Genomic DNA, 9,500 nt, shown 5'->3' on the forward strand with positions numbered 1-9,500 from the left:
TTTATTTTTTTTTTTTTTAAATGAGCTGTTTTAATCAGATTTTTAATGGATTCTGCCAACAAACTGCCATTTCTGAATGGCCTGAGGCCGGGATTAAGCAGATTTAAAGCAAAAGTATTTGATAAACGTATAATATGTGCCGAGAGCATTCGGTTAATGGGTCAGTGACAAAAAAGGTTTGGCAAGATGAGAAATAAAAAAATTTAAAAACATGCATCAGGTTTATTTCAATGCACATATAGTGTATTTGTTACTTTTATGCAATAAAAATTACATTTACACCATTTTTATGAAAGTTAAGACTGAATGGACCTGAAAATGTCAAATGGTGTAACCGCTAATTGTGCCAAAGAATGAGAAATATTAAATATTTTATCCACCTTGATGGCATGTAAGCAAAATCATCAAAAAAATGTATAAGTTATTTCTAAATGTCAATTTGAATGCATTTTTGTAATATTTTTCCTGACATATGCTGAAAACAGCCCTGTTTTCTGAATAATCTTTGACCATTGCTGTAAAAGCGTATGTAAAAAAAATCTAATAACACTAAACTAGATAATTATATATTATACTACATTTTTTATTAATATATGGCACTAAACGCCAACCAACGTCAAAAAATGAGATTATGATATTAGGGTCAATGACGTGACGTTAAAGGAATATTTCATTTTCTTAAAAGAAAAATCCAGATAATTTACTCACCACCATGTCATCCAAAATGTTGATGTCTTTCTTTGTTCAGTAGAGAAGAAATTATGTTTTTTGAGGAAAACATTGCAGGATTTTTCTCATTTTAATGGACCCCAACAGAGCCCAACATTTAATACTTAACACTTAACAGTTTTTTCAGCGAAGTTTCAAAGGACCACAAACGATCCCAAACGAGGCACAAGGGTCCCATCCAGCGAAACGACTGTCATTTTTGACAAGAAAAATAAAAAATATCCACTTTTAAACCACAACTTCTCGTCTAGATCCGGTCGTGATGCGATAGCGTGACCCCACGCAATACGTCATGATGTCAAGAGGTCACAGAGGACGAACGCGAAACTCCACCCCAGTGTTTACATGTGTTGAGAAAGAGGACCGTTCCGACGTTGTTGGTTGTCGAATTATATTAATTAATGTCTTTGTGTCAGTTTATTGTTTAAAATGGTCCGCAAACGTGCGTTTTATATATGTAACACGTGACCTCCCTACGTCACTACGCATTTACGTTAGGTCGCGCGGGACCGGATCTAGACGAGAAGCTGTGCTTCAAAAGAGGATTTTTTTTTTCTTGTCAAAAATGACAATCGTTTTGCTAGATAAGACCCTTATGCCTCATTTGGGATCGTTGGGACCTTTGAAACTCTGTTGAAAAAAACTGTTAAGTGTTGAGTTAAGTATTAAATGTTGGGCTCTATTAAAGTCCATTAAAATGAGAAAAATCCTGCAATGTTTTCCTCAAAAAACATAATTTCTTCTCGACTAAACAAAGAAAGACATCAACATTTTGGATGACATGATGGTGAGTAAATTATCTGGATTTTTCTTTTAAGAAAATGGAATATTCCTTTAAAGGAATAGTCTACTCATTTTCAATGTTAAAATGTGTTATTGCCTTGACTGGGAACTGTTGAGTCATCCCTCTGTCATCTGTGTGTGTGCACGTGGGCGCTGGAGCGCGCTGCGACGCTACGATAGCATTTAGCTTAGCCCCATTCATTCAATGGTACCATTTAGAGATAAAGTTAGAAGTGACCAAACACATCAACGTTTATCCTATTTAAGACGAGTAGTTATACGAGCAAGTTTGGTGGTACAAAATAAAACATAGCGCTTTTCTAAGCGGATTTAAAAGAGTAACTATATTTTATGGCGTAATAGCACTTTTGGGAGTACTTCGACTCGGCGCAGTAACACCCTCCCTCTCCCATTATGAGAGTGAGAAGGGGAGCGGACTTTTCAGGCGAGTCGAAGTGCTCACAGGGGTGCTGTTGCGCCATAGAATATGGTTGCTCTTTTGGATCCGCTTGGAGGAGCGCTGTGTTTTGTTTTGTGCCGCCAAACTTGCTCGTATAACTACTCGTCTTAAATAGGAAAAACGTTGATGTGTTTGGTCACTTCTAACTTTATCTCTAAATGGTACCATTGAATGAATGGGGCTAAGCTAAATGCTATCGTAGCGTCGCAGCGCGCTCCAGCGCTTACGTGCACACACACAGATGACAGAGGGATGATTCAACAGTTCTTAGTTAAGGTAATAAAATATTTTAATATTGAAAATGAGTAGACTATTCCTTTAACGTCACGTCATTGACCCTAATATCATAATCTCATTTTTTGACGTTGGTTGGCGTTTAGCGCCTTTTGCACCTGAGCTCCTCATATGTTATTATATACCACCAACAAATGGGACTTCTCAAAGTGTCATTTCTTAAATTCTGTCTTTTGAAAATACAGAAGTACTTAATGTAAGTGAACTGATAATATACTGTTCAGCCCAGGTAAAAATAAAGTATACTTGAATGTGCTAAAAATAAATTGAAATAGCAAGTAAATATGCAGTACATTTAATGATTATTTTTGTGCTAAATAATAGTCCAAAAGTCATGCACTACAAATATACAAATTAAAAGTACGGTTCCACTTGAGTAGTACTTTAGTGTACTTAAATAAAGTATATTAAATACCAGTCATACTTAAAGAGCACCCATTTCATTGCTAAAACAATGTTATTTTGTGTTTTGTGTTCGCGTGGTTTATGGTTAAAAACACATTATTTTCCACATAAGTTAACGTACATTTATAGCTCCAGATTTCACATGAAATGCACGTATTTGAAAAGCATGAATTGGACCATTTTAAATTGATTTTTAATAAATCTCAAAATAGCACGGATGAGTACACTTAGATGTTCTTAAGTTTATCTTTTTTTTTGTATATTAAGTACAAAACTAGTGCATAAAAATAGTACATTTACAAAGTCTACTTAAAGGGGCAGTGTACCGGACAGGGTTTAGATTCATTCATGGGATGGGCCTTAGTTATATTAGGAGATATAAGTAGTTTTTACAAACATACCATGCATATAACAAAACTAGTGTGTATCTTGAGAAAAACATTGGCATTAATATATGTTATGTCAATGCATGTTGTAAAATTAAGGCAGATCAAACATCTGGTACTAGTATATAAGCCCTGTCCAGGAAACCCCCCTTAAGTGTACTATTTCTCTTGGGACTGTAAAAAATGTAATGAAATATAATGAAATTGGATTTACAAGCAATTTCAACTTTTAATTATAACAAATCGCTATAATCTTGCTGATTTGTTTTACTATATTCCCTTGTTAAAAAGACCCTCTTTGAGTAAGACTTTGTTTGGCTGCTGTTAAAGTCTATGTTGCAATATCAGACATCACTGTGATGTTTTCATACCTGACGTTTGTCCTTGCCTCGACTTTCCTCTTCTGATAATCCGTCTCATACAGAAAACTTCTGTTACCTCTTGACTGATGTTTTATTACCGGAGACGACGGATGGAGCTCACAGATAACACTACACGTGTCCTTTTGTACGGCTTGTTTGAGCTTACTGTAAAAAAGAACATCAAATAGAAAAAGACATGGGTTGGGGGTGCTGTCTTTATCCAAATATGGAAAGTACTGTATATTGGCATATTTATTTAAGATGAAACAACACATAAATATGAATCGAATGTTTCTGAAAGGGGTTGAGACCGTTTTTTGGCAAAATATAAAAATTACTTCTAATAATTCAAGTTTATATTTAATTCTTCAATCATTTTACCTACTGTAGACTGGATTAAAAATAAAACTTATTTCAATTCAGCAGCCTAATTTATTTAATTTAGTGGTTGTAATGTAGCCATAAAAGATTTTAATTAAATGTAATGAAATTTTTATTCAAACCCAGCAAAACTCCCAAAGTATGATTTCTGTTCACACACTTCAACATTTATACATTATAAGTAAAGTGTTTGTGTGTGCTGGTCAACCTACAGACAAAAACATCTTTGCAATATCTGGACCACAAAACCAGTCATACGGGTACATTTTTGGAAATTGAGATTTATACATCATCTGAAAGCTGATATATTTGGCTGAGATACAACTATCTCAAAAATCTGGAATCTGAAAAAATCTAAATATTGAGAAAATCGCCTTTAAAGGTGTGCAAATGAAGTCCTTATCAACACACATACTAATAATAAATACATTTTTATTTATTTACGCTAGAAAATGTACAAAATATCTTAAAGGAACATGACCTTTACTTAATATCCTAATTATTTTTGGCATTAAAAATCAGTAATTTTGACCCATACAATGTAAATATTGCTACAAATATACCTGTGCTACGTACACAGGGTTCCCACACCTTAATTCACTTTAAATTCAAGGACCTTTCAAGGACTTTCCAGGTCCAATACCCTCAAATTCAAGGACTAAATGTGGGGACACATTTCATGTGAGAGCAAGGTTACATTGGGTTACCTTTTAAGATACATTATTACAGTTCCCTTTCGAAGGAACTCGCGCTGTGTCACTGCGGTGACACTTTGGGGACGCCTCCAGGGGTAAATGCGTCTGAATGTGTATATCAAATTCAACCAATGATGAGGCTTAACGACAAAGACAGAATGACGCGGGACCAGGAAATTTATCGCTATCTAAAATATTGCCAAAGATGGCGTTACAGGGACGCACAAAGTATGGCAAGGGAGACGCAGCGTCTCGTTCCTTTCTCAGGGAACAACAGTTACTGTACATACATAAACCAAGATGTTTCCATGTGTCAAACACAACTATGCAAAAAAGCATTTTGGTATGAACCAACATTCGCATACAGAAGATATAAGCATTTAAACAAAGTAAACAGCACGTGTGCTTACACTGAAAAAAATGATTCCTTGAATTAAATACATTTTTTTAAGGTAAGTGGTTGCAATCAATTTATTTAAGCTACATTTAAACAAAAAAGATTAGTAAAGTAATAAAAAATATAAAACTTTTGTTTACTTTTGTAAATAAATTGATTGCAACCACTTACCTTAAAAAAATTGATTAAATTCAATGAATCATTTTTTCAGTGTATAAAGTCTAGAACTTTTATGATATTATCCTACAATACACAGAGAATAATATGGATTTTTTTGCATAAAATAGATTCAAGCACTTTCAATGACCTGTATCTATGTATGTATATTTTCAAAAACTTCCCAGGGCCTTGAATTTTTCCCCCAGATTGACAAATTTTCATGGATTTCAAGGACCCGTGGGAACCCTGATTACAGTACGATTTGTTTTTTTGTGGTCCAGGGTCACTTAAGTAAAATCTGACATTTGCTACATTGTGAGGACACCCCATCTATCTTTGCAATGCAGATGAGTTACTGTAGTAAAAAATAATGAAGCGCTTGTTTTAATGAACATGTAAAAGTATGAGGATGATGGTTAGATCATTAGCTCTGCATAACATTAAGTACCAACCTTCGGGTCTTTAAATTATTATATTAAATAGGCTACATATTTAACAATTAAGTAATACTTTTTTGCATTTTTTTAGAGTCTATGCAGGTGACAGTGAGGGTTTAGATGGTAAATCTGCCTGACCATTAAGAGATACTGTATGTGGAGTTTGAGTTATCTCTAACTATATTTGGCCACGTCTGTCCTATCATCTTGGACTCATAAAGTGGACTTCACGAGGTTGTCAAGCTATCTCAACTTAGCCTGACCGATGTCCATTTCAGGACCGTCACGTATTTCCCTAAACCTGACCGTTGTCTTTTAAGCTCAAGTATTAGCAGGTCCTACATCTGCTTTATAAAATGTCAATTTTGCCTTCAGGTGAAACCAGGCACAGTCTGGAGCTGTGGATCTGTCAAGGTTTCAGAGCAAACCGCAGAGCTAAATCAACCAAAACAAGGCTCATTTTCTTGAAAACATGATGCTGATCAATAATTAGCCTGCAGCCTCCATCTTACTGTGAATCTTTCATTGCTGATAAGATACCAACACAGGAAATTATTGACCTTTCTGAATGTGTCGTTGAGTCGGTCCATAAGGGTTTTAGATTGTGTTGAACTTGATGCACTCTTCGTTTCGATGTACCTGCTTGCAAACTTCAACATTGGTTTGCAAACTTTATCTGTAAATGCCAGGACAGTAAAACCGCATTTCTTTTAGAAAGATCCTAACATTAGGAAGGAGCGACTTCTGATTATTCTTAAGAAGGTATCTGCTTCAGTCTGATCTTGTGCAGCCGTGGCAGGACAGACCGTGTTACCTTTAAATATGCCTTTACCTTTGCTCTGTGACATTTGTGAAATGGAGCCGTTCAGACACGCAAACTTTCTTTCTCAGTTGGTTCATTCTGGCTTTCTTGGAGTCTGTAATAACATTTTCTACCTCATGAATTTTGGTGAATATGAAATGAATATCTTCATAAATGGATATTAAAGCTTGCTGCTGGAGCATAATAGAAATTCGCATTTTGCTTAAGCTGAACAATAACTCTCATCAAATAATCCCTGAAGTATAAAAGCTAATTCCACACATAACTTTATGAGTTTCAGAAATATTCCCTCTGATGGACGGATAAAAATACATACTTCTCATATATATATTCTGTCAAGCCGACCTTATTATTAAACTTTACCAAAATAGCTGAACGGTATTAACTACAGATGGGACGTAAGCATGCATATAGAATTATTCACTTAGTCAAGATGACAGGTGAAATATATGACTCTGTCAGAGATAAAGATCATTCATCCTGCTATGATATCTCTATTACTGGACTATCATTCAAAGCACGTAGCGAGTTAATGAGATTTAATCTCAAATATGAGAAAACAAAAACCTTCCCTTTATTAGAAGCTAAATATTATTTCGGTGTACGCTAATGTTTGTCGATCAAGTTTTCTTTAAATGATACCCAGTTATTTTTATTATACCCAGTCAGCAAAAAAAGTTCATCTCATGCTGATTGTTTTTGTTTGTAAAATGGTAGAATACTCTGCAGAGATTTAAATGGTGTCCGTAACTTGAATTTAATGACTTTGTATTTCATAATATCATTTATGGGAATATAATGGGCATAAGATGAATACTGTGGAGAATTAAACAATATGAATTAACTTCTGTGATTTTAATCAAAAGAATCGTCCATAATAGAAATTCAGTCATCAACACATTATTCACAGGACAACTTCAGTACAACACTGTCTCTCTTTGTTAGCCGTGAAAGTGTCTGTCTACCTATCTCTCTGTCTGTCCATCCATCCATCCATTAATCCATCTATCTGTATGTATGTCTATTTATCTTTCTGTCTATGTATCCTTCTATCTCTTTGTCTGTCTATCTATCCATTCATCCATCCATTTATCCATCTATCGGTATGCATGTCTACAGTAGTTATCTTTCTCTCTATCTATCTCTGTGTCTGTCTATCTCTCTCTCTCTCCCTCTCTGTCTGTCTGTCTGTCTAACGCTTTTCCTGCATGCCTATCTATCTTTCTATTTATCTGTATGTCTGTTTATCTAACTGTCTATCCATCTATTTGTCAATCTCCTAATCTATCTATATCTCAATCTGTCTGTCTGTCTGTCTGTCTGTCTGTCTGTCTGTTTATATTGTTGTCTGTCTGTCTATTTATCTTTCCATCAGTCTGTCTGTATATTTATCTATCTGTCTGCCTATCTTTCTCTCTATTTATCTAACTGTATGTATATCTCTCTATCTGTCTGTTTATTCATCTCTCTATATCTAACTGTCTTGCCTTGTCTGTCTTTCTATATGTCTCTCTATCCGCCTGCCTGTCTGTCTTTCTATTTATCCAACTGTCTGTCTGTCTGTCTGTCTATCTATCTAACTATCTGTCTGTCTGTCTATCTATCTATTTATCTAAGTGTCTGTCTGTCTTTCTGCCCATCTGTCTCTTGTCTTTATCCGTCTGCCTGTCTTTCTATTTATCTAATTGTCTTTCTGTCTGTCTCTCTCTATTTGTCTCTATCTGTCTGCCTGTCTTTCTTTCTGTCTATTTATTTAACTATCTGTCTATCTATTAATCTATCTGTCTGTCTCTCTATTTATCTAATTGTCTGTCTCTCTCTCTATTCGTCTCTATCTGTCTGTTTGTCTATTCATCTAACTGTCTGTCTATTTATCTAACTAACTACCTGTCTGTCTATTTATCTAACTATCTGTCTATCTATTAATCTATTTGTCTGTCTTTCTATTTATCTAATTGTCTTTCTGTCTGTCTCTCTCTATTTGTCTCTATCTGTCTGCCTGTCTTTCTTTCTGTCTGTCTATTTATCTAACTATCTGTCTGTCTGTCTGTCTATCTATTTATCTAATTGTCTGTCTGTCTGTCTGTCTGTCTCTCTCTATTCATCTCTATCTGTCTGTCTATTTATCTAACTAACTACCTGTCTGTCTATTTTTCTAACTATCTGTCTAACTATTAATCTATCTGTCTGTCTCTCTATTTATCTACTTGTCTGTCTGTCTTTCTGTCTGTCTCTCTCTATTCGTCTCTATCTGTCTGTCTGTCTATTTATCTAACTATCTGTCTGTCTGTCTGTCTGTCTATCTATTTATCTACTTGTCTGTCTGTCTGTCTGTATTCGTCCCTATCTGTCTTTCTATTTATCTAACTAACTACCTGTCTGTCTATTTATCGAACTATCTGTCTATCTATTAATCTATCTGTCTGTCTCTCTATTTATCTAATTGTCTGTCTCTCTCTCTATTCGTCTCTATCTGTCTGTTTGTCTATTTATCTAACTGTCTGTCTATTTATCTAACTGTCTGTCTGTCTGTCTTTTTATCAAACTATCTGTCTATCTATTAATCTATCTGTCTGTCTCTCTATTTATCTAATTGTCTGTCTGTCTGTCTCTCTCTATTCGTCTCTATCTGTCTGTTTGTCTATTTATCTAACTGTCTGTCTATTTATCTAACTGTCTGTCTGTTTGTTTATTTATCTAACTGTCTGTCTATCTCTCTATCCGTTTTTATCTGTCTGGCTGTCTATTTACCTAACTAACTGTCTGTCTATCTATTTATCTATCTCTCTCTCTCTATTCATCTTTACCTGTCTCTCTGTCCTTCTATCCATCTATTTATCTATCTGTCTGTCTCTCTATTTGTCTCTACCCGTCTCTCTGTCTATCCATCTCTCTATATCCATTTGTCTGTCTATCCATCTCTCTATCAATCTGTCTGTCTATTTATCTAACTAACTATCTGTCTATCTATTAATCTATTTGTCTGTCTCTCTATTTATCTAATTGTCTGTCTGTCTTTATCTGTCTGTTTGTCTATTTATCTAACTGTCTGTCTATTTATCTAACTGTCTGTCTGTTTGTTTATTTATCTAACTGTCTGTCTATCTCTCTATCCGTTTTTATCTGTCTGGCTGTCTATTTACCTAACTAACTGTCTGTCTATCTATTTATCTATCTCTCTCTCTCTCT

Source organism: Misgurnus anguillicaudatus, chromosome 12 (assembly GCF_027580225.2).
Source record: "Misgurnus anguillicaudatus chromosome 12, ASM2758022v2, whole genome shotgun sequence".
Lineage (NCBI taxonomy): Eukaryota > Metazoa > Chordata > Actinopteri > Cypriniformes > Cobitidae > Misgurnus > Misgurnus anguillicaudatus.